The sequence below is a fragment of the Protopterus annectens genome, chromosome 3.part1 (genome assembly GCF_019279795.1).
Source record: "Protopterus annectens isolate FY-2018-M chromosome 3.part1, PAN1.0, whole genome shotgun sequence".
In the NCBI taxonomy this organism is placed as follows: Eukaryota; Metazoa; Chordata; order Ceratodontiformes; family Protopteridae; genus Protopterus; species Protopterus annectens.
Genome location: NC_056732.1, coordinates 1735211208 through 1735237578, shown reverse-complemented (window position 1 = coordinate 1735237578; position 26371 = coordinate 1735211208).

Sequence of the window (26371 nt, the reverse complement as noted above, 5' to 3'; positions counted from 1 at the left end):
TGTAGAATGCAGCCTGGGATGTTGTCTGGTCCCATGGATGCTGTGTTCTTGGATTTGGAGAGTGTGTTTTTTTACCTGTGCAGCTGTGATTACAGGAACTTTGCATTCTTCTGGTATAGAGAATGGCCCTTTAGGGGGTGAGAGGGGGGTAAAGTTAGCACTAAACCTATCTGCCAGGATGTTGGCAATATCAGTTGGGTCTGTATATTTAGTGCCATTGTGCTATAACTCAGAGCAGATCTGAGTGTTGCCATTGAGTTTCTTGACATAGCTATAGAATGCTTTCTGGTTGTCTTTAGAATCAGTGGTGATTTTGTTTTCATAACTAGCTTTGGAGGATTTTATCAGGGATCGCAGCTTCTTACTGAGGCTGACCAGGGAGCTCCTCCACTCATGGGATTTTACTCTCTTTTGCAACAGTTTCTTCCTGTCTGTTGTACGTTTGTTTATGGCAAGGGACCACCAGATTGGCTTCCTTTTGTTGGAGGATAGCATCTTGGTTCTGTTTGGAATAGCACGATCCATGCACTTGTGTAAGTGCTTATAAAATGCAATTGTGTAGGGTTCAGTAGCTGTAACTGTATTGTCCATCTGCATGGGTGTCATAAAGTTCACCACTTCTGTCTTAAGAAGCATGAATTTGGCTTTGGAGAAAATTTTTACCGTGGTTTCCTTAATGGGGGGTGGGGGGCAGGATGTGGATATCTAGGGTGATTAGCTTATGGTCGGATCGGACCAATGAGACATTGACTTCAGGTGTGAAACACCAGTCACTCATTTTGGTAATGACTAGATCTAGGATATTGTTGTCCCTGGTGGGGGTGTGGATAAGTTGATCCAGGGCATTGAAGTTTATGAATTCCAGAAAGCGTTGAGCGAAGGAGTTGGTACATGAGTAGTTTTCCCAGTTAGTGGTGGGATAGTTGAAATCGCCCATTATTAAGGTGTTTGGTTGAACCCTAATATTTCCCAGTACATCAAGAAAAGAGGAGTGGGAATCCTGGGGCATGGTGGGGGATCTGTAGCAAGCTACAATCTGGATTGCAATTTTTCCCAGAGTTAGTTGCACTTGGATAACCTCAGATGCATTATGCTGAGCAACTAGCCTGGAGGTGTGGATATCCTTAATGAATATGGACACACCTCTGCCTTTGGTGTTCCCGTCCAAGTTACATGGCCGAAAAGTGTGGTATGGGTTATAGCCTGGTAGTGCAGGGGTGTTCTCTGGAGCCTCAAACCAGGTCTCAGTCACTGCACAGATATCGATGTTCTCCATTTTAAGGAGTGCCTCAAGTGAGTGCATTTTGAGATTTAGACTTCTAGCATTGAGTAGCATCATCCTCAGTTTTTGCTTGCCTGTTCCTGTTGCAGTGGTGAATTTGTCATTTGAACCTTGCCTAAAAAAGGCACTACAGGGGCGGCAAGAACTTTAGCCAGTATCCAGTATTTAGCCAGGGGTGACAGGTGCAGGCCATCTCTGGCAAAGCATCGTGGTCTGTCGACCATGTCATCCCAGGAAGACAGATACTGGATCCCTTTAGAATGACACCAGAAGCTTAGCCAATTGTTGAAGTCAATCATTTTGTCCTTGTACTGCGGTTTTATTCTGGGTGATGGCAGAATGCTACTCAGGGCTAGGGTCATACCTGCCTGGGCTACAAGATCAGAGAGCTCTTCCATGTCTCTTTTCATGTAGACCAGGGAGGTACATCTCAGGTCATTCGCACCAACATGGACAATGTCAGAGTCATATTTGTACTTGTTGTGGAGTGACCTGAGTGCATGGGTTATGTGGCGGATCCTGGCACCCGACAGGCAGCTGACAGTAACCTTCTCCTTGTTTAGCCTGGTGGGTGGGACATCAGTGTGCCTGACTATAGAGTCACCTATGACTAGTGTGTTGGGTACGTTGTTTTGCCTTATTGGCTGTGGTTGAGTGGCACACTGAGTCTGCGGGCTATGTGTCATTTGGATTGTGTTGGGGGTGGAGATTGTTGCATTTCTGCTTTGGAGGTCTCTGTTGCTTGAGCAGATTATTACTGAGAGCCTCCGCGAATGTTTTTGTATTTCTATGTGTGGATTTTGGTGGTGTAGATTTAGTGAGACTATGTGATGAGTGCGGTGTGGTGCAAGGGTTTACCTTCTCCTCTTGACTGTCAACTTCAGTCTTGGTTGGAGAGAGCTTTACCTCCAGTTTGGCTAGATAAGTGCATCTCTCACAGGTTGTAGTGTTGGGTGGTAGGAGGAGAGGGATGTCTGTGTACATGAGGCAATTTCTACATTGCCCCAAGATACCCAGATTCATCAGATAGACAGGAGAGAACACTGGGAGCTGACCCTTGGACATGCCTGAATAAAAAACTATTTTCCTCTAGATAAGTGAGGAAAGTGAGTACAAGAGATGTTTTTCTCTAAGCAAATGAGGAAAGTAAGTACCAAAACTGTTTTTCTCTAGGTAATGAGGAAGGTTGAGTGCTGTAGTAATTAGTAGCTTATTTAGTGCTTACAACAAGTTCTGAACAAGTGCTGATCATGAATAAGCAAATTCAAGTGCTAAAACTAAGAAGCTATATCTGGACTAGTTACAGGAAAGGGGGAAACAAGTGCAAATGCAGGCTTTTAAATCAGAAAGCTGAGAGAGATGGAAAAACTGCCCAAACGGCCATTAACTACAATTTCTGGGCCAGAACCAGTCCTTATGTGGTAGATAGGTTACCCTGTGCTTACCACTCTCACTGATAAGCTGGAAGGCTTCCCTCCAACACAGAAAGTTTGGGGGACTCAGAAGTTTACATACAGTCCTGGATACAGTAAATATGAATCTGGACTACACTAGTTACAGGAAAGGTAGGAAACAGGCTTAGATTTTTTTTATATACAGAAAAGTAGCTAAAACAGTAGTAAAAACAATTCAAATGCAGTGTAAGCTAGCACACTTGAGTATGTAGCAATGTTCCAGATCAAATCTACAGTGGCGGCATGCAACTGCAAAAGCCTCCAAATTTAAACAAGACATGAATAGGGAGGATGGGTAGGAGAAAAACAACAGCTTCAGCAGAGATCTGAAAAACTATACAGTGAAGCAAAAATAACAGTGCACAACTCTGAAGTCAGCCAGCAATGATATAAATTTATTCAAGCAACAATTAGCAGTGCACAACTCTGAAGTGCCAGAAAAATATACTTAGCTCTGTATATCTCCAGATAGTTTGAAGAGCACTCTGTCAGGACACAGGAAGGCTCCAGCAATGATATGCAGGCTGTTACTATTGCTTTCATTTTGTAAAATTTCCCCGTCTGTATACACCGGTGGTGCAGAGTTTCTGGGAAAAACAAGGGGGAAAGGTGTCTGCATAGCTTATAGTGGTGTGCTGGGCTGGTCTGCTGCCTCTGTAATTGGCTAATTCTGATACATTCCACCTGTTAGCTAAGCTAGTTCACCTTGACTACCTTCCAACTGCTGTTTTCCCTTCCCATTGCCTCCCTGTTTAAGGCTGTGCACACCGCACAAATGGCGTGCTCATATGTGCTCAGAGCTGCTATTTCCTAGTTTAACTTCTTTTTCTTCCTGTAAAACCCAGTGCATGACACACACACCGGCTTACACTTTGTAAAGAGTGCCGGGCAGGTTTAGACACACCCCTAGCTTAGCTGTGCTAACCTAGGAGCAATCTCGGGCCACAGGTCTCCAATCCACTTACAGTATGCCTGACACACACCCCCATGATTTCACCTATATCCTAGTCTTGCACACAGCTTTTTATACTCTTACACTCTTGGGACCTGCCTCACAGCCTGGGAAAATCTGGGATTCACTAACCTTTCCATCATTTGCCTAGGATTGCCTACTAATGCATAGTTACATGTCCCACACTGAGTCTCCCCCCTTAGCAACCACTACTCACTGGCCAAGTTGTCTTTTGCCTGCCATTGACTTGCATGGCAGAATACTGATTTTTTTAGGATGTTCATTGTCGGTTTATTTTATTATTTCCCCCACGGTCCTGTTTCCGTGTTGCTGCCCTATACTTACCCTGGCGAAATCGGCGATGATATAATTAAACGTTGTTTAGTTTTTTTCTTTTACATTTTGTAATGCCAATGGCCTTCTACTTGGACATTGGCTTGCTTCCTCAATAATATGCAACCTTTATTTGGAGCTGTCATAGCTCCGTTTTGGAATTTGCACACATGTACTCTGTTAGTAACTGAGTACATTTCTGCAGATTGCACTTGTCTTGCACAGATAATTGCAAGCTTCCGGGATTGCAGTATATCACCTCATTTGCATGGATTTCTCCTGCAGATGACGTGATTTGCATACCAAGGCTTAGTCCATGTAAGATTAGATCTGGAGCAATCGTGCACGCCTCTGCTGGCTATTCCTAGATCATACGGCAGACATATTGCCTGCGGGAGCTACTGCACTCATCTTGCACTCTGTGCAGGCTTTTGAGAATCCGGGGGAGTATCTTCATTATTTAATGTTTCACCATTAAAAATTTGTTCTATGTTAACTTCTTTTTTACTATATAAATCTAATACATATTCTTTAATTATTTCATATATTTCTCCTGTTTTTTAACTTGTTTCCCTTCTGTATTTTTAATTTGCTTATTATCTTTCCTTCTTTTACTCTCTTGCATAAGTTTGGTTCTACTTCTTCTCTTTTCCTTGTAAGCAATATTTTGCTTATATAACAATTTATTAACCTTATCCTGATTTCTTCTATATAATTCTTTCTTTTTCATAAAATTATTTTTTTTTCTCTATCAAGTCTTTAAATATATCTTGACTTAATATTTTGTATTCCAGTTTTCTTTTTTCTTTTCTTTTCTATACATTCTAAAAATACTTTTTGTATTTCTTTTTGAATTGAATCCACCAGATTGTCCAATTTTCTTAAACATCTCTCATATTGATGTGTTGTTTCCATAATTCTGTAATTTCTTTTCTTTCTCATGAATCTAACTCTTTTTTATTAATCTTTTTATGCCTGTTCCTATTTTAATATATTCCTTATTTTCATGAATTCTTATCCAAATCGCCACATGATCAGAGAATCCATGCATAGTAGACATATACCTGAACATGTTTCTTTGCCTATATTCCCAATAACAATACCATTCCAAAGTTTTTCTCTTTGCACTCTTTCTTCTTCTGTTAGCATTCTAATGTCTTCTAATACTATCACTTGAGCATTTACTGCAGCACACCATTGTAAAACACTAATTCTTTTCTTAATATTCTTCATATTGCTCACGTTCAAAGCTATGTTCAGCTTTATAGAACAGTTATTAGCATAATCTTCTTATCCCTTACATTTCTTATTCTCTCTTACCATTATATTTTTAATTTTTCTTTTTCTTTCCCTAACTCTCTTACCTGTTAAATTTTTCTTGCCTTTTACTGTATGCCACTCTTCTTCAGTTGTTTCATCTCTCTCTCTTTCTTCTTCGTTTTCTTTCTCTTTGTCTTTCCCTTTAAATTCAAATACCATTTCTATGTTTGTTGTGCGTGTTGTGTGTTTTTATACTGCATTGTTTTCTAACTCTTTTTCTTGTATAATTTAATTTTCATTTTCTTTTTCATTTTCTTGTATTTCTACTTCACATTCTTACCATGAATATCCTGTATTATCACATTTCTTTGCATTATGACCTGTCATATTTTTGTCACATTCATTAATTAAATGATCACTTTTTCCACAAAAATAAGTCTATGGTCATTAATAATACTAGGTATGCACATCACATTCCCCTAGATTCTCAAAAGCTTGCACGGAGTGCAAGATCAGTGCTGGAGCTCAAACAGGCAATATTTCTGCCGTGCAATCCAGGAACAGCCTGTAGAGGCGTGCACGAGCGCTTCTGCACTAATCCTGCACGGACTAAGCTCTGGTATGCAAATCACCCCATTTGCAGGTGAAATCCATGCAGATGAGTGATATTTCAATCTAGGATGCTTGCAATAGTCCATGCAAGACTAGTGCTATTTGCAGAAATGTACTCAGTTAGTAACCGAGTACATTTCTGCAAAATCCAAAACGGAGCTATGACAGCTCCAAATAAAGGCTGTATATCATGTAGTAAGCATGCCAATGACCAAGTATAAGGCCATTGGCATTACAAAAATACAAAAATCAACTTTTTTTTTTTTTTAAGCCGATCTCGGCTGTTTAAGCGTAGGGCAGCGGCGTGCAAATGGGATCGGCGGAAAATAATAAAAGAAACCCAAAATTAGCCGTTTAACTAAAAATCACTATTCTGCCATGCAAGTCAATGACTGGCAGAAGACAACTTGGCCAGTGAGTTGTGGTTGCTAAGGGGGGAGGCTCAGTGTGAGACATGTAACTATGCATTATCAGGCAATCCTATGCAAATAAGGGGAAGGATAGTGAATCCCAGTCTTCTCCAACATGTGAGTCAGGTCCCAACAGTGTAAGAGTAGGAATAGCTTGGTGCAAGCTTAGGAGTTAGGTGACATCATGGGTGTGTGTGTCAGGCATACTTGCTTCGCACTCTTTACAAAGCCTAAGTGGGTGTGCGTGCCATGCACTGGGTTTTACAGGAAGAAAAAAGAGGTTAAACCAGGAAATAGCAGCAGTGTGCACATTTGAGCACTCTGTTTGCGCGGCGCGCATACAGGCTTAAACAGGAAGGCAATGGGAAGGGAAAACAACAGTATGAAGGTAACCAAGGAGAACTAGCTTAGCTGGCAGGTGAAATGTATCAGAATCAGCCAATTACATAGGCAGCAGGCCAGCCCAGCCCAGATCACAACTATAAACTAAGCAAACACCTTCCCCTCTGCTTTTTCCCACACTCTACACCACCGGTGTAAACAAGCGGGGAATGTTTAATACTTACAACAGCAAAATGATAGGGGCTGCAATAGCTATCATACAACTTGTGGAAGAGGCTGAGGGTGGTGAGGATGTGAATGCTGTCGACCAACCCATAGTGAGGAGATGGAGAAGGGTGTACAGACCTAGGGTAACCTGCCAGGGGCTACATGAGCTGGAGATAGTGGAGAGCTATAGGGTGGACAGGGACCTCCTACAGCAAATTGTTGAACTATGCCAGCCATGCCTGACACACAGAACTAACAGAGGGGAACCCATCCCAGTGGATACCAAAGTATGTGTAGGCCTAAGAATACTAGCTACACGCACAACAAACATAGAAATGGTATTTGAATTTAAAGGGAAAGACAAAGGCCAACTGGGGATATGATGGGTATCTCACAGGGATCAGCATCCAGGGTACTCCACCAGGTCCTGGATGCCATGTCAGCACATGTCGGTGAGCACGTATATTTCTCCAACACCTGTGAGGTGTTGGCCAACAATATGCAACTGTTCTACCAAACAGCAGAATACCCTGAGGTAGTGGGTGCTATAGACTGCTCACATACATATCAAAGCACCACCCAGTGAGCGGTGTAGGGTCTACAGCAACCACAAGGGCTTCCCCTCCATCAACTGCCAGGTCATGTGCGATGCCCAGGGCATAATAATGAATGTGTGTGCTGGCTGCCCTGGAAGCTATCACGATTCCCACATCTGGCATCTGACACAGCTGTACCACAGATTTGCCAATGGAGGCATCCCTCACAGTCACCTAGTGGGGGATGCTGGATACGCACTGGAGCCATGGCTGATGACACCCATCAAAAATGCACACACACCTGAACAAGAACTCCATAATGAGGCACACCCACAGACCAGAATTATAGTAGAGCATGTGTTTGGGATGCTCAAGTCATGGTTCCGGTGCCTGGACACATCTGGTGGAGCCTTACAGTACTCACCAGCTACATGTACCCAAATTGTCCTTGTATGTGCCATGCTACACAATATGATCCTGCGGAAACAGCTGCAGCAGGAACAGCACGGGGCAGGGCCACATAGCCCCCCACCATTGCCAAGGCTTGCACAGGCACAGAGTGACTCAGAGGAGGAACAACCTGAGTCTGCCCCAGGAGGCTTGCCCAGTATGCCCTGACCTTGGCAAAGAGGCAACACATAGCATATACACTGACACAGGAGGGACCTAGGGAATAACACCTCTCTCTGACTCAGTAAAAGGGATGCCAAACATTACACTACCTGTGCCTAACCATGTGTAGAGAGCGTAGTATGTGCATCCGACATAGGCAGCCCTGCAGTACCACCCTCAATATTGGGACACACACAAGGTAAGTGACTCACACATGCCAGTCGGGGGGGGGGTCACACACCCAACAACAGTCACAGCCAGCAGGACAGGTGTAGACAAACACAAACAAAGGCTGTGCTATGGCCTCTGAATAAGGCCTATGGGTAATCCCCCCCCCCCCCAGGCCTACACAGACAGATTACAGCAGGTCAGGCAGTGGGATGTCAGTTCTGAAGGGCAGGAAGTCAGAAAATAATATGTAGGTAATTAAAAGCTAATGTGTATAAGTGTCAGGTGTGCCCCCCCCCCATCTGATGCAGAAATGTAGCCACAGTCAGGTGTGCCCTCCCAATCCTGTGTAGAAATAGTCAGGTGTGCCTCCCATCCTACGTAGAAATATAGTAACAGTCAGGTGTGCCCCCCCACAATCCTCTGTGGAATGTAGAAATAGTCAGGTATGCCCCCCCCATTCCACGTAGAAATGTAGTAACAGTCAGGTTACCCCCCAATCCTGTGTAGACATGTATAAATAGTCAGGTGTGCCCCCCCATTCTATGTAGAAATATAGTAACAGTCAGGTGTGCCCTCCCCACAATCCTGTGTAGAAATGTATAAATAGTCAGGTGTGCCCCCCATCCTATGCAGAAATGTAGTAACAATCCATGCCAAATGATCAATGGATACCCTGCAGAGACAGCATGCTACCTGTAGATGTACAATACAAAGCTCAGCACTGCAGTACAAACTACCTGGACTTGATCCACTCATTCAATACAGACGGCGGCCATACTGGGCATGCCCACACACTAAGAGCAATGAAGGCAATGTCAGTCAACAACATACTGAAAGGTCATACTGGACATGCTCACACACTTAAACACATGAAGGCCATGTCTGCAAACACCAGTGGACCAGACATATCTGGCAGCCGCAAATGCACAAATGTTAGTGCAGACACTCCTCGGTATGCACCGCACTTGCTTTGCACACACAGTGGATAGGAATACAGGCATATATGTAAGGACAACACACTATAATAAGCCAAAGGTAGACATACATAGATGTGTGGAAGAGGGTGACTGTGACAAGGAGCCATCCAGGGCTCTCCCACCCAGCACACAGCCAAAGGGCAACAACCACATGAGGGTCTGATGTCACATACTGCAGATACTAGCCACCAGTATCTGTCAGCATTACAGAGTATGTGGTGCACATGCCAGCTGTGCAACATGACTGTTCAAGGAAGTAGTCATCTAGAAGCTGTATACACATACCTGCGGAATATGACCCTGGTTGTGCCCACATGTGGCGTGTCAACCCCTAGATGAATGGGTTATGGCCCATGCACACACACTGCCCTCCTCATAGCCCCATTATGACAAGCTTGCTGAGGTCATCTAATGTGAAATACACCTTTGGGAAAGTTGTTTCCCACTAATTCCTGTGGTGCGTCCCATAACTGCGCAGTGTGATAAGCTAGTTAGGTAGGAGTTCTAACCCCAGCCTTAGCAACTGTGTATGTCTGTCTGTGTAGAGAGTCATGCTTTTTAGGGTGGTCACACTCCCTACAATTGAAATGCTCTAATTTGGTAAGGCTGCTGATGTCATCCACCAAGAAATACATCACTGGAAAAGTTGCAATTCAGTAATCTCTGTGGCGCATCCCGTAACTGCATACTGCTGTAGTGTAATAAAATAGTTAGGTAGGATTTCAATTCCCAGACATGGTAACTGTGTGCGTCTGTCTGTGTAGAGAGCAATGCTTTTTAGGGTAGTCACACTCCCTACAATTCAAATGCTCATCTTTGGCAAGGCTGCTGATGTTATCCACCTAGAAATAGACCTCTGGGAAGCAGTAGCCCAGTAATCTCTGTAGCATGTCCTGTAAAAGCATACTGCTGGAGTGTGCTAGATTAGGTAGGTAGCTGTTCTAATCACAGCCATGGCAAGTGTGTGTCTGTCTAATTCTACCTGTGTAGAGAGAGATGCTTTTTAGGGTAGTCAGACTCCCTACAATTCAATTGGCAAGGCTGCTGATGTCATCCACCTAGAAATACACCTCTGGGAAGCTGCAGCTGTAATTTCCGTAGCGCTTCCTGTAACTGCATATTGCTGTAGTGTGATAAATTAGATAGGTAGCTGTCCTACACCCAGACAAAACAAGTGTGTGTGTCTGTCTGTCTGACCCTGTCTGTGTACAGAGCAATGTTTTTTAGGGTAGTCACACTCCATACAATTTTTATGCTCTACTTTGGCAAGGCTGCTGATGTCATCCACCTAGAAATACATCTTTGGGAAGGATGTAGACGAGTAATCTCCATAGCATATACCATAACTGCATACTGGTGCAGTGTGATATAGACCTCTGTTAGGGGTTCTACACCCATGCATGTTGGTTGTGGATGTTTTGCATGTGTTTCAATGTCTGTGTAGGGGGCAATGCATTTTAGGCTAGTCACACTCAGTACATTTCCAATGGCCTACTTTGGCAGTCCTGTTGATGTCATCCAATGTGAAATATACCTTTGGGGAAAAAGTTTTTGAGTAACCCCTGTGGTGCATCCTATAACAGCTCCATGCTGTAGTGTGACATAGACCTCTGTTAGGGGTTCTATACCCACACATGTCAGTTGTGGATGTTTTGCGTGTGTTTCAATGTCTGTGTAGGGAGCAATGCATTTTAGGCTAGTCACACAAAGTACATGTCCAATGGCCTACTTTGGCAGTCCTGCAGATGTCATCCAATGTAAAATACACCTTTGGGGAAGGAGTACTCCAATAATCTCCACAGCATGTGCTATAATTGTATAGTGCCGTAGTATAATTAGTTAGTTAGGTAGGGGTTCAACTCCCACACATGACAGGTGTGTGTGTGTGTTTGTAGCTTGCATCCTGTGGGGAGGTGAGTGTGTGACACCTGAGCTGAATGCGTGCTGGGTTTTGCAAATGTCTTTTATGGTGGCCCTATATCACAATGTCCACTGTACAGGGATAACAGATGTGAAGTAGCCGAGAGGCTGGGGTGCAAATCCATATCCATGCATGTGACATCACGACCAGGCAATCACAGTTAGCAAGCCCAGTATTACCCAGAGCACACTCTCAACCCATGTCACATACACACACATGCCGAGGCAACAGTCAATATGTGTGTAGTACACTGCATATTTGCGACCGATAGCAACTATGGAGTGATTGCAGTGGCCTACAGAGGGCATGGCACCCTGTCCATCTGTCCAATAGGCACATACATGCAGACAGTGCACATTCCCCATGTTCCTCACTGGACACCTGCAACATCTGTGGTGCCATCCCATGTGACCCACAAATGACATACCATGCCTGAAAGCATGCCCTGTATGGACAGATGCCACTGATGCCAGGGAATGTCATTAACATGCTATCAATGAAGTTGCAGGGTTAACCTGCTGTCCATTACCAGTTCCTGCCACAGGTGGCCCAAGACTGGCACATCTGATGATAATCTGTGTGCACAACATTGGCCCAACATCACAGGTACAGTTCCACATGTCACTGTACATGCATGTGGGAGGTGTGCACATCCCAGACACTGCCCATGCCATGGACTAGGGAACAAATTCATGGCAAGCAGTGCACAGCATTGACTACATGCAATAGCCACCCATGTGACTGGATGGTGGATACAATACCCACCTGTGTGGGTAAATGCAGAAACCACAGGCCTGAGCCACAATGCAAACCATTGTCATGTAGCCTGATGCCAAGGTATACCCATCACCTAGCCTTGTATAGCCATCTAGCACAGTCAATCACCACATACTCGTGCAGAAATGCACCCATGCATGTCAGTACTGGCACCCTGTGTGCTCGTGTGTGTGTTGCATGATGTGTATGATCACATCCACACTCACTGCAACCCCCAGTGGCATACTGAAGTATATTGTCTGATGTCAGACGCCTCCCCATACCCTTTGCCCATATAACCACCATATGACCCATGTGTTGCATGTGATACCTACACAGTAATGTGTTGTGGCAATATCACTAGGGATGAGCTGTATCCCTGGCCCTGCCAAGTGTGTCACTGTGTGTGCATCCCTGCGAGAGTGTGGCTGTGTTGACGCTGGCACCTGTTCATGTGGACAGGCACGTGTACATCACCTACCTTATAGCTACCATATCCCTGTTGCAGATGTCACCATCACATATATGCTCTGCGGACTCCACAACAGGTAACCTTTGTGGCACATCAACTGCATATACATAGTCATCAGGGGCTTGATACCCTGTGCTGGTAGGTGTGTGTCACAAACATGCTTAGGTTTTACTCTCCCACCCCTCCCTGACTTGTCGATGCCTCTGTCTGCCTCACTCATTCCCTCACTGGTGGATGTGGAGACCTATACCTGCTTTTCTTAGGCAGCAGCATGTGTATTTTAGGTAATGCTCATGATCAGCTGATGGCCTCTGCACAAATTGCAGCCCTCCCCTAGCTGATTGCACATGGAACAGCTGTGATAACATTCCCATAGTCAATTGCATGGAAACCCTCTCCAATATTTAGGAAGATCATGTTTGTGTTGGTCCTTTTCATTCACTGTGAGCAGGAACTCATTCTGTTGTTTGGTAAACAGCATTTCAGATGGAGTGGGGATTTACCTCTGACAATATTCACTGTGGAAACAGGCCAACACACAGGAGGGGGATGTGCCTGACCTGACTACAGACTGTAAGTGCTGCTATACTGCATTCGGAGTAATTTTGGTTTAACAGGGTGGGTGCGGATATGGCTGTCCTACATGTATGAATACCTGCCATGTCAGCTGTATGTTTATGAGGACTCCCCATCTGTAGGGTCAACTGCAGACTGGGCAGTGTGTGGTGCCTTTGCTGTCATGTGTTACCCACAGAACATGTATTTGTGAACTGCAGAAGGTAGTGTGAGGATTGCAGTCTGTAGATGGTGAAAGCCATGACAGTTACTGATGTCATATCCCTCATAGATCATATGTTGCAACAAATCCTGTTACAACAGTAAATGTATGATTTTACCACAGCAACGTGTCAATATTGACTCTGTGTATGTGCTTCCAGCCACAACTCAGTCAACCTTTGTACATATGTCATGCATTAAGAGGTGCATATGTGCTGTACATCATAATTAGTGTCATCATATCTGATCACAAGCCAGTGAGATATCAGACTGCTACACATGTTATGTACAGTAAGGGTTATATTTGATGACATAACCTGGACATACTGTGGTTGTTTGTACAGTACTGAGGTGTGTGTACTTATGGTGAATGTTGACAATGTGTGTATTGTTAATATGTACCTTGGCCTGTGTTCAGACTGTGGTAGTTGTCATTGTCCTAGGTCCCTTCTTATCCGATGTTACATGCTGCTCCACTGTATGTTACCATACTGGCATACATGTTTGTAGGGCCTTACACACACATGTCCTATACCACAGTCAGCAATCAGACCAAACTGTGTAGTGGCCCAGTATATGTAGGGTTAGTGTGTGAGTGGCACATATGAGGATGGTGTCGAACAGATAGTCCATATACTGTAATATCATGCTAGCTTGCCATATGTGGCTGTGGCTCTGTTCTCATTGGTTGTGGTTATGAACTTTCACACAGGTGTATCTTACCCTGTGCTGTGACATGCCTGTACAGCCTGCTATATATGCAGGTACATGTGCATTCCACCATAGGAGATATAGGCCAGTGTTGAGTCAGTCTGCCTGTAGGCTGCACAGTGCATTGTTACATGCCTAGCAGCTTAGTGTACTTACCCAGTGAGATGTCATGTGCAGATACTTGCCAGATGTACTGCTGCCGAGCCTCCCTTAACAGTCATGTATGTCAGACAGAGCAGTGGGATGCTGTACAGATGTATGTCAATATATAGTGGATAGTATGTGGCCATGGCACCCCTGTACCAGTGGTTATTACGTGTCAGGCCAGGAAGGGGTGTGTGAATGCATTACCTATGGTGGCATATGTATACTAGTCATTATGTGTTATACCCATCTACATGGCTGTTAACATCCATATTGTCAGGCATGGTACACATGTATTGCACTAAGGGGTTCTGTGTATACCTCTGGACTGTACAAAGTGTGTCAGAATGTCCACGCATATTGGCCAATATCTCTGCTGCAGTCAACAGGGGCAGTATGTGCTAGCAGAGGTACTTTACTATGATGTCCTTAGGATGTCTGTCAGTAGCCAATGGCACACATGTGGAAAGCAGATGTGACCTCCCAATCCCACACACACCATGTCTGTGAAGACAATCCCAATTACAGTAGCAATAGTATATAGACCTGTATTAGTACACAAATAAAGGTTTTCCATTTCTGCAAACCTGTGTGTGGTGTTTTGTCCTATGATCTCTCAGTGGGTATATGTTGCAGGCAATGATTGTCATTTGTATGTGTGGCCCATACAGTGTTCAGGTGTTCAGGTGTGAACTGAAGGCACAGTAGCTGTTCCATATTTTGTGCACCTTCTACTTATGTATCTTACTGTACATATCTCTGCGTGTGTATGTGTAGTCACATGTATTTCTATATATATGTAAATATATATGTATATATGTGTATATATATATATATATATATATATATATATATATATATATATGTATATCTGTATCTGCATATATGTGACTGTGTATATGTATCCCGGGGATGTTGATAGCTTCCACATTTTACATTTCCTATTGGAGCCAGACTGTACTGCATGACATGTTACCAATACCAGCCTGACATCATACAGGTGGGATGTAGTACTGTTAACATCTTGTGGCCATGTCATGTCAGGTCCTGGTTATGGGATCTGCAACACTTGGTAGTGTATTGCAGGGTGGACGTGTTTTGCTGTGGGGGTGTATGCCTATTCGTATAAGACGTATATCTTTTGGGGCCTCTCAACCCCATTAATGGTGCATGTGGACACATGATTTAGTTAATCTCTATTGATATCTACACATGTATGTCCATATATACCTATATGGATATATATATCTGCTTACATATATATAACTATGTCCGTATACCTACTTATATATATATAACTATGTCCGTATACCTACTTATATATATATATATATATATATATATATATATATATATATATAATATATATATACACACACATATATAGATATGTTGTGCTGTTTGGATATTAATATATTTACACACATACATCTACATGTTGGACTACATTCTCTGTACTGTTTAATGACTGGGCTGGATGATATGTTTTTGAAATCAGCAGGGTTATATATATCTGGCATGGCTTAGTGGTAAATCACTTTGTCTGTGGTATGCAGGGTCCTGTGTTTCAGCCTTACAAAGGCTGTTTATTTTGTTGCTGGGCAGAACACGGGCCATTGGATACAGAGTGATTAAGGCACTTTAAAGCAGTTGTAAGCAGGTTTGCGCATGTTTGCATGGCCATAAGCACTGCTAACTTCCGGTTACAGTTTCTTACACTCAGTTAACTTCTATATTACTTAGTCTGTGTAGGCACTGCTTACCCCAGTGCAAATGCACTTAAACATGCTTACTTTTGCTTACATATGCTTACTACTGCTTATTTGTGCTTAAACCTGCTTACTAGTGCCTTATTCATTATAACACTGATATTTCACATGTGCATTTCCTGCAGTACTCCAGTTCATAAATATATGTTATTTAGTGGGTTTTGCAACAAAAATATTGGTTATAACATGCTTTGCCATGTAAAATAGATTGTGCTGCAGTGGGACTCATACCAGGAATGCCTGCTCATTAGGCGAATACTCTGCCCACTACACTGTTACTAAGTCGCTTAATTTTCATGTATCTTCCTTGTTATCCTCTTCAGCCTTTTAAGCTGCTTTAACCATAGCTAAGCGATGGGCCGACCCGCACACCTACGGTTAGCTGTACTAGGATTTAAAAAAAAAAAATGGATTTCTTCATTTGATTTTTATGTACTGTTGCTGTTGTACACATGGGGAACTGTTGGTGGGGATATGCGGACACCTAGGAGCGATCTCGCTCATTTCTTACCACTTTCTGCTGTTCTACATTGCAGGGGCATGTTTATTCTGAGAGCTCTGCTCTCAGACATGCCCCCTGCACTCGTACACACTCCAGGCCATATTATGGAATGTAAGCAATTCTATGAGGTCAGTGCAAGATAATAAAAGAAGAGCTGACAACATTTCTAAAAATGGAATTATGAAACTATTAACAGCCCTTCACCTGATGATTTTAAAGGCTTTATTGGGGAATAAGGCACAAGGTGTTTTTCAAAAGAATGAATCCAAATTAGATGGGGCAGTAATAGCTTTTTCATGGGGATGTGAAAAGACTTCTTACTCAGAATTTTTTTCTTGTGGAATGCCTAAGACAAGATGGTATTACAAGATCTGACATTAGGGAGTGGTGGAAGGGTTGAATGAAAAGTGGGGGGAAGCTGTGATTTTTATTTAAAAAGGAATGGTTGTACTTTGTAAAATAAGTGTTCACAGTAAACAAAATCTGCACCAGGACATTTTATGCAAGAATGGAAGAGTTTGCTGTTTTCTCTCATTTAATTCAACCAGAAATGGCAAAAAAGGAGAGTGAAGTGTGATGTAGTGCTATACCCAGGAAGTTTAGGATTATTGTTTTTGCTCATCATAGATAGATAGATATTGTTCTGATAAGAATAAAGATAACCTTAATTAGTTTTCTGTTGGTTCTAAGTACATGTGCTGAGCATACTAAAAAATGTATAGTTTTATCAAAAGGAAGGCAAATTAATAAACTTTGATTATTCTTAGTGTCTTAAAACCATTAGTATTATATATGGTGGGTGCTACTGCTGATGTTTTTCATAGTTTTGCTCTTTGTCTGTCCCGTAGGGGATTGAGGTCTTGATTTTTGGAGTAAGTATTTGTTTTCCTCATAGAAGTGTTTACCACTTCCTAGACTTTTAATGTATATTTTCTTTCTAGCTATACTGACTATACATATATTTTGAATGTTAATCTATAGGTAGCTTTTTTTACTGAGTATTCAATAATAAAAAGGCATTCAGAAAATTAATCAGATGACATGGGATCAGTTAGTAAACCAGCATTAAGGGATTCCAGGGGCTGCGCTACTCTGGCAGTGCAAGGCTTCAGTCCCTTCCACAAATTTTGACCATCAGCACAAACAGGTACAAAAGGTGGAGGAGTTTCAATCTAGATCAGCAACAAGCAAAACTCTACATTGGTTAAATAAGATGATGCCCTGGAATTTATTGACATACAAATCACCACAAACAACATTCCATATCACATCCTGGCAAGTTATAAGACTATGTCCCTAGAATACCACAGCTCATACCTAGACCTACTGGAGACACTCATTATTAAACCCAATACCCTGTTCATGGGACTTTAACTACCACTCTATAGACTGGGAAACATAAACTGCCTCATAGTAGGCACAATGATTTCTGAACTTTTTTTAACACAGATATCCTTGACCAGATAGTGTGCATACCCACTACAGGTTCAAACTGGAACTGGTAGTCATCAATATGGGAAAGTGCTCTACCCCCACTTCCCCACCCCAGTGTCATATCCTCACTGGTGAGGTTGGATTGCAAAGCTGTCTCCATCGAAATAAAAATCAACTATGTAACCCCAACAGACCCTGAAACAGTTAGGAACTATTCCAAAGCATCCTATTAAGTTATAGTTTGTCAAAATTCATTACCCCAAGTTCACAACAACCTATACGGAATTGTTCATAGAGACCCTGTTCAACCATGTACATTTTATTTATTTAACATTTGTTAACTGGGAAAGTCTGACTTGGATCAAAGCCAGTTTTCAGCAGAGACCCAGGGAGAAACACTCCAGATGCATGTCTTTGTAATGTGAGAGGAAACCAGAGCACCCAGAGGAAACCCAAATGAATGCAGGGAGGACATGCAGAAGTCACCCCAGCCAAGAATTGAACCGTATAACCTTTTGCTGTGAGATAACAATGCTACTGCTGCACCATTGCACCGTCCAAGGGTGCTGTATAAGTAAATGGTTGTATAGAGGCTGCTGTACCTACTAGAAGTAAGCCCAAAGTAAAGTATAAAAACAAAACCCACTGGTTGAATCCTAACCTTAATAAGGTATATAACAAAAGGAAAAAAATCATGGCTAAAAATCAAGAACAGCAAGTACCACAAAGATAGAACTACAATTAAACTAATTAGAAAACTAAGAGGACTAAATAACTCCAACAAGACCAATTACAAGTTAAAAGTAGCCTCATAGGCTAAAGACAACCACAAGACCTTTTACAGCTATGTCTGAAACCTCAAAGGCAGTACACACAAGTTGGCTGGACTGGTGGTCAATGGTGACACGTTCATTGAGCAGAGAGACATGGTGAATTTTCTGGCTGACAGATTCAGCTCAAACTTCACCCCCCAACTCCTCACTTGCTTCCCCTCATGACATACTTACTAAGATAATCTCCCCCCAAACTATTAACAGGGAGCAGGTCCTGGCAGCACTTGCTAAGGACAAAAACATGGCCTCAAAGGGCCCCAACACTATCCCAGGTTGCCTCCTAAATAGCTGGAAACAAAATAATGTTGTCAACATCCCTGGGATTCAGAGTATTTCTCTCCACTCAATTTAAGTTGACCAGGTAGCAGGATAGATTTTGATTCGGTGACATGGTATAGCCACAATTAAAAATACTTCATTAGTACTTCATTACCATCTCTCTTAATCTAACACCACACTGTCAAACCTGACTATGCCAGTGATCTCCCTAGAATCAAATGTACAGCATTAATAAACACACCTCTACCCCCCCCCCCCACACACACACACACAAAACAGACAGTTAAGGTGAGTGTGGGAGGACCAGGCTGAAGACTTGGAAGTTGACTGGAGAGAGAAAGCACAAGAGTTCAAGGAATTACTTACCACACACACACACACACACACACACACACACACACACACACACACACACACACACATACACATGTACACACATACACTTCCAGCTATTCCCACATACACACCCACATCCACTCATCCACAAGCATGCCATCACACACTCATTCAGACTCACAGAAATGTACACCAGTATACCAACATGCATATTCCAACACACTTACACACATCCAGTCTCATAATCCCTTATCTAGTGACCACCCAGGTAAATACAAACACTCATGCACACACACACACATTCAAACTCATGATTCCTTACCTAACCACTCAAGCGTGACACCACAGGCAAGCTCACACATACACACATGGCAACACTCACACACATCCCTGCAATTTGAATCATTGCCCTACAGATGTGTGCACACATCTAGACACACACACACACACACACACACACACACACACACACACACACACACACACACACACACACACACACACACACAATGTGCCTGCAGCCTAGTTCATGTTCCTACAGATATGTCCACACATGTGCACACACATACACACACTGACACCTTTTCCACCTCCACAGCTTTATTGAACATAACTGCATAGCAGGATATAAGTGACAACTATGTTTTGATGGTGCCCACTTTTCGCTCCAAGAGTAAAATTTAAAACTGTGCAAATTGGGAGTTGCAGACAATTCCAGGAGAGAGGACATGACTAATGAGCATTAGCCACTTCTTCGGAAGCATGAGCAACCAACTGCATTCACAAGACTACTCTCCATGCTGAGGTCCTCATGAGGAGAAAACCTCTGTGAACTGGAAAGGCTTATAGAACTAGAGAAACCTTCTGAGATAAGGCTTCCACATCATATTAAAGTCTTTGTGAATCCCAGGGTATGTTATGTTTTCTACCTAATCTCACAACCAGAAGCTCTGAAAAAAAATTATATCTTATCCTATAAATGTAACTTTCAAACGCCAAGAAGTGCATTTGCTAGTTGTTAAAACATAAAAGATAAAAGAAAAAGAAAGAAACAGGTCTGCATATGAAAATTACACATTAAAATATTAATTACTTTTATATAAATGTATAAATGTAAATCTGCCTATGTCACAAGTGATAATTCAACAAAGGTGTTTAAAAAATGTTTGTTATCCAAGATAGTGAATTAATTGAAAACAGACCTTTTAACCAATAGGCTAAGGCATGAAAAAAAAAAAACAGATGAACAAAATATTTGGTCATACGTTACATACATAGGAGATAAAGTGAGGAAGACTGGATATTATTGTTTAAGCCAGTTTTCAGCAAAAGCAATGCAAGGAGCAAACATATATTGCAAAAGGAGTGAGACAGATGTACATGCATTGTTATAAACATAAATTAAAATGCCTGACTCTCGCAGGTCTCTCAAATTCCATCTGCCTCTTTACTCGATGCCTTCTTTTCCACTTGCCTTCTTCCTGCCAGTCCCAAATCATTTTCTCCAGATTGTCTTCTGCTTTCCTGGACATGTGCCTGAATCATCAGAATCTGTTCTTTTCAATCTTTTCTGCAGTTAGAGCTACTTACGCTTCTGCTCTGATGTCTGCATTTCTTTGTCTGTTCCACAGTCTGCATCCTACCACCCATCTCAGGCACTTTATCTCCATCTCCTCCAGCTTCCACATCTGCTCTGCCTTCATTACCCAGGTTTTTGTACCATGCAGAAGTACTGGTGACATTACTTTTTTGTACATCTAACTTTTCAGCTTCTTTGACATTCCTCTGTCATGCACTACCCCACCAGTCTGCGCCATTATGCTGCAGCCTCTCTTATTCTAGCTTTGACCTCTTCATTCAGACTTCCTTGTCCTTAACCACCCCTCCCAGATACTTGAAGCTGTTAACCTGTTCCACTACTTCCCTTCTATCTCACTTTTCAGCTTCTTCTGATTTTCTTCGGTTGCTACCATTACAGATGCTTTATCTGTACTCAGTTTCATCCTGTGTGCCATCAAATTTACATTCCATTCCCCTGTCATTTGCTGATGTTCTTGTTCAGAGTATCTTTTTAGTATTTAAAAGCTACTGAGTATACAGGTCTGATTGACAGTTTTGACTTGAAAAAGTTGTACTAAATGATGTATTATGGAATAATAACTTAGACTTCAGAGTAAAAGGGAAGAAATAACACAGGTTAAGAAGGTAAAGAAAAAAAAGAAAAAAAAGATGGATACATGAAATGCAAGTTAAGTGTATTACATGTTTCATGTTTAAAAGTTTCCTTCAGAAATAATTGTAAGTGAAATCAATCACACAGGGTCATTTAGCGCAAAAACAAAAAGTAAATGCACATACACACACACACACACACACACACACACACACACACACACAGACACACACATACACACACACACACACACACACACACACATATCCACACACCCACACCCAGGCATACAGACTACATCACACATGACAAGCCATTTTTTCACACTTCATTATGACTTCTGCACAGGACTGGGATTCTCTATAATATGATTCTTAGTTACTCTGATTCTGTAATCTCAACTGACATTGCATGTTCAATTTCTATTTTATTTCTTGTTAAATTTTGTTTATTTTTATTTCTTGACTAGTCAAAAGGTGAGGTCTGAAGACTTTTTTAACCTCAGCTTGAGTTGAACCAGAGTAATTTAGATCAAAGTATAGTAGAATGATGAAGCATTTGTTAATTGAATGCGAAAGCGCTTACATGTGCCATATCGTTGAATAAACATATTTTTTTAGTTTGTTTTATTTTTAGTTGCTGTGCAGGTCACAGTAAGTTGTATTATTTGACTTTTGTTCTTTTATGTGCGACTTTACCCGACAAGTTATATTTTTGCTTCTGTACTTTGGAGTAGGCCAGGTCCTCAATCCACTTGCCACTCGCAAATACCTATGCCCATTTTTGACAGCATTAGTCAGCATGCCTTACGTCACATAGAGACAACTTTTTACACTATTAAGTAGTTAGCCCTGTAATGGCATGTAACCTGTGATCTGTATTCTCCTATCTAGATGATAGTATGCACCACAATTAATACACAAACTGATTTGTCTATACAACTCTTCCCACAAAAAGCAACATCTAGATTATGCGCTGCCACCCACAACTCCATTCCTGAGTGAGCTCGAGGTGGGAGGCATGCAGCATTTTTGGGGATAAGAGAGGAACCCCAGAGAGACACATGGAGAACATGCAAACTCCACACAGGCATTAGCTAGTGGTCAGGATCAAGCCTTGTACATTGATCATGGGAGGCAAAGACCTTAACTTCAGAGGCAACCTGGGAGCATTTTTGGTTAAACAACTTGCTTGAAGTTACACAGTAGGCAAATGAGGGCTGACAGAATCAAACCTCCAGACTTATGGCACATTAAGATGGATACAGTTGAGAGTGAAGAGAACATTAGTAAAATTTTACTAATTATAGAGTGTAAGCAAAGATGCTGCAACATAGGAATTAATTAAGACCAAAGAGTAGATTTAAACATATAATACCTATCTCACTTAACCCTGAAAATGTGCAACTATCCTGCAAAATTATAACACACTAAGTACAACCAACAGCACAGAGCTATATGTGGTTCCGAAAGGTGAAGAGAGATGGGTACTAAATTTCTACGGAAAAAGTAGAGCATAATCAGTTAAAGGGAAGGTGAACAAAACCCATAATCCCATCCTCTGTGAGCTGTCAGTTTAGACATAAATAGTTTAAGGTTGGTACAGTCTCTGTAGGCTGTGGCCAATGCTTCCTAAGTTTCCGGATTTAAAATTAAGGAACAGTGGCACTTGATGCTTTGAATTACTACATGTTTTGTGAAGAAAGAACACACAATTAGATGGTGATGTTAATTAAATCCAAATCTTATATAGAATAGACTGCAACATGCTTGCATTTATTTGTTCTTTTGACACGTAGTTAATGAAATGGCCACAGAATCCTTTGTAACCATGAGTCACACACAGGGCAAAGGAACATGTAAAATGTGCAAAATATAAACATTTGCAAAGAAAAAATACATTAGCACAGGACATGCACTAAAGCAGCAAAAAAGTTAAGTAATAAGATTTAAAATGTCCGTTGTTATTCATAGAAATTATTTGCTATTTCAAATCAAAATACAGATAGTTCTGTAAGTTTTGAGATTACATTTGCTATACTTTGTTGCAGTCGTAACTCTGATTGTTTTCAATATTTTGCCTTATATTTTGACATGCTCCCTTTATATGACCTAAATGCTTAAACTAAGAAACAAACATTTAAAACTCCTGTTTGGAAAGTATTTTCACAGATCAACTGCAAAATTGCCTATAAAGATAAAACTGTGCAATTACAGAGCCACATTTCCCAATATGTTGTCCCAGAAATGATTCAATAAATACATGAACCAGAAATACTGGTTGGCAACCTTATGAGGAAACACTCAGCAATTAAATAAAGATTAAGGTTATGGAAAACACCAATAAGTTTTGAACTAGACTTCCAGACAGTTTATCTAAGGGCCACACCTTATATGGTATGAAGGTATTGTTATATATTTCTGTCTAAAAGGAATGTATCACAGCCACTATAAAACAAAAATAGTCATCTGTCATCCTTCCTTTGCAGCTCACAGATTGGTTAGAAAAGTAGGTGAGGACTATATGAGGCTGCTGTTTCCAAGTGTAAAGATCAAGGTGCAACATTTTGCACTAAATAACACATTCATTGGTAAAGAAGTAAAAAGAGAATTTATTTTATCATATTTGCCTAACCAATCTGGTCTAGCACTGGGGTGTCAAAAAACATACTTAGTCCTTTGTCACCTGTCCTTCATCTTTTTTTTTTTCACGGAGTGGCAGGGAATGGCAATTTAAAGCTATATGACACTCCATTTTCTAGAATTATCCCATTACATTTTGATAAAGAGACAAACATTTACTTGCTTGTTGTATCACTATGTGTTTGTATGTTCATACAACTGACAAGGAAGTAAAAATAAAGCATCTGACAATAAAAATGCAAAGGAGGTAAAGTCCTTTGTTACACAAGAACTTTTCATAATTGAGTTATTTAATTTATGTGCAGTGACTGTAGGTGAATCTTGTAGAGCAGTTACAAAGGTTGAAAAAGAGTTTTAAAAAGGAAGTATGGCTTCTCTAACTGAAAAAAGCAGTGAAATAAGAAAAACTTAGGTTAAGTTCCGTTACACTTGACTGACAGACCAGATCTTTCAGTTGTACATATTTTGGAGCAACGTCCCAAATGTCAGGCTTTGTTTTCCTCTGTACATGATGTACCTATTTTTAGAGATAAGTCCCTATTTTCAGACTTGATTTACCAATTAAAATATTCTTCTCAGCCCCCTCATGTCACTTGACTTTTCAAGCTGTTTAGTACACAGAAACCCACACTACATGACCAACATACTAGATGTTCAAATAATTTAAAGAAAGAGGACACACATATCTTACATCTCCCTTTTACTGAAGCAAATATAAATTACCGTGTGCAGAAGATTTTTTTAATACAGTTCCTCAAAGTTTACAGATTTTATACTGTCTCATTGATAATGTGCTTATATTTTCATAATTTCTGTCACTCTCTGTTTATTTATTTATTGCCCTTTGTTTACCAGGAAAGCCTGATTGTGCATGCAGACCCATTTTCAGGAGAAACTCACGGAGAAAATCTCTATATGAATGTAATCACATTGCTTAGATACATTTGATACAAAAGAGTGGCTGCGGTAGTGCAGCAGTTAGCATAGTCACCTCACAGCAACAGGTTCTCTGGTTTGATCCATGGCTGGAGTGCCTTCTGTGTGGAGTTTGCATGTCCTCCCTATGGTCACGTGGGTTTTCTCTAGGTGCCTGGTTTCCTCCCAAAGACATGCTGTAGGTAGATTGGACACTCTAAATTGGCCCTAGGCATGAGTGTGTATGTGTGCCTTCTGTGGAACGTTGGGCACTGGGCTAGCAACTTGACACCATAAAAACTCCACTGCCAATCATGAGAAGACAGGTGATCTGTTGTGGTAGCCCCTAACTGGGAAAGCTGAAAGAAGATACATTTGACACAAAATCTACAATATTGTAGTATAATCATTTAAAAAAATCATATTATGGTGTTTATGATCGTGTTATGTGTTTTTAAAAGTATTTATGAGTTCTATCCCACATTCCTACTTGAGTGGAGAAATTATGTCCTATTTGGTATTCAAATTTTAGGCTAATTAGATGTCCAGATTTTTGCTAGATGTGCTTGGTTTTCAAGAACTTTGTACTTATTTATAATGTCTGCAGGTTGAGAGGTATGAAGAGAGCAAAAATGCTTTTTTTTGCTAAGCTAAGATATGTTGCTGACATTAAAGTTCATGCAATTCCTCCTCAGAATGTGTAATATTTTCATGTTATTTTGCAATTTAACTTTCTTTCAATATGAAAGCCGATGCAGAATTTATAACAGAAAACATGGCTCATCTTAACTGGGACTGATGATACACAGGAACCTAACACATGCCAATTACAAAAATACAATAGAAAGAATTCATAGGATCTTAAGATCATGGGAGGATACTACGCTAATGGCCCTGTGGCCCTTACAAGCCTCACCAAGAGTTTATCCCCAAAAAGAAACCTCAGTCAACACTTGCCACCCCTGTCAGTGAGGGACACAGGTGGAACCCCTTAGAAAAATTTGTGGTTTTCCATCCAGTCATCAAGGTTGTGCTAGAAGAGGGTCAGCGAGGTGGTCTGATTGACATGTATGGGAAGCCTATTCCAGAGACGGGGCAACCTGTGGTAGACAAATGTGTCTCTCCAGCAGGTTTTGTTGATGTCGCATATTAGATTCAGTCCTTTTGTGTGGGTAATGCGTGAGGAGTTAGACTTACAGATATGGAGCATCTCTAGTAGGGCAGGGTCCAAGATTGCCATGTGGGCGAGACACATATCACCCCTGAGCAATCTGTACGATACCAAGTAGAGTGTTAGTGGTTTGAGCCTGTCCGCATAGGACAGGTGTTGGAGGCCATGGATTCTCTTTGTAATGTATTTCAGTGGCCTTTCCAGTTGGTGCAGATGTTTGGAGAGGTATATACCAAACAGGGTGTTATTCTCAATTATTGGTCTAATGAGGGAGGAGTATAGAGAGGTAATTACCTCCTTTTCTCTGGATGCAATCCCTTTATTTATGAGATGAACTAAGTAAAAGGCTTTTCTGACCACTGCCGCTACATGATGGTTGAATGTGAGG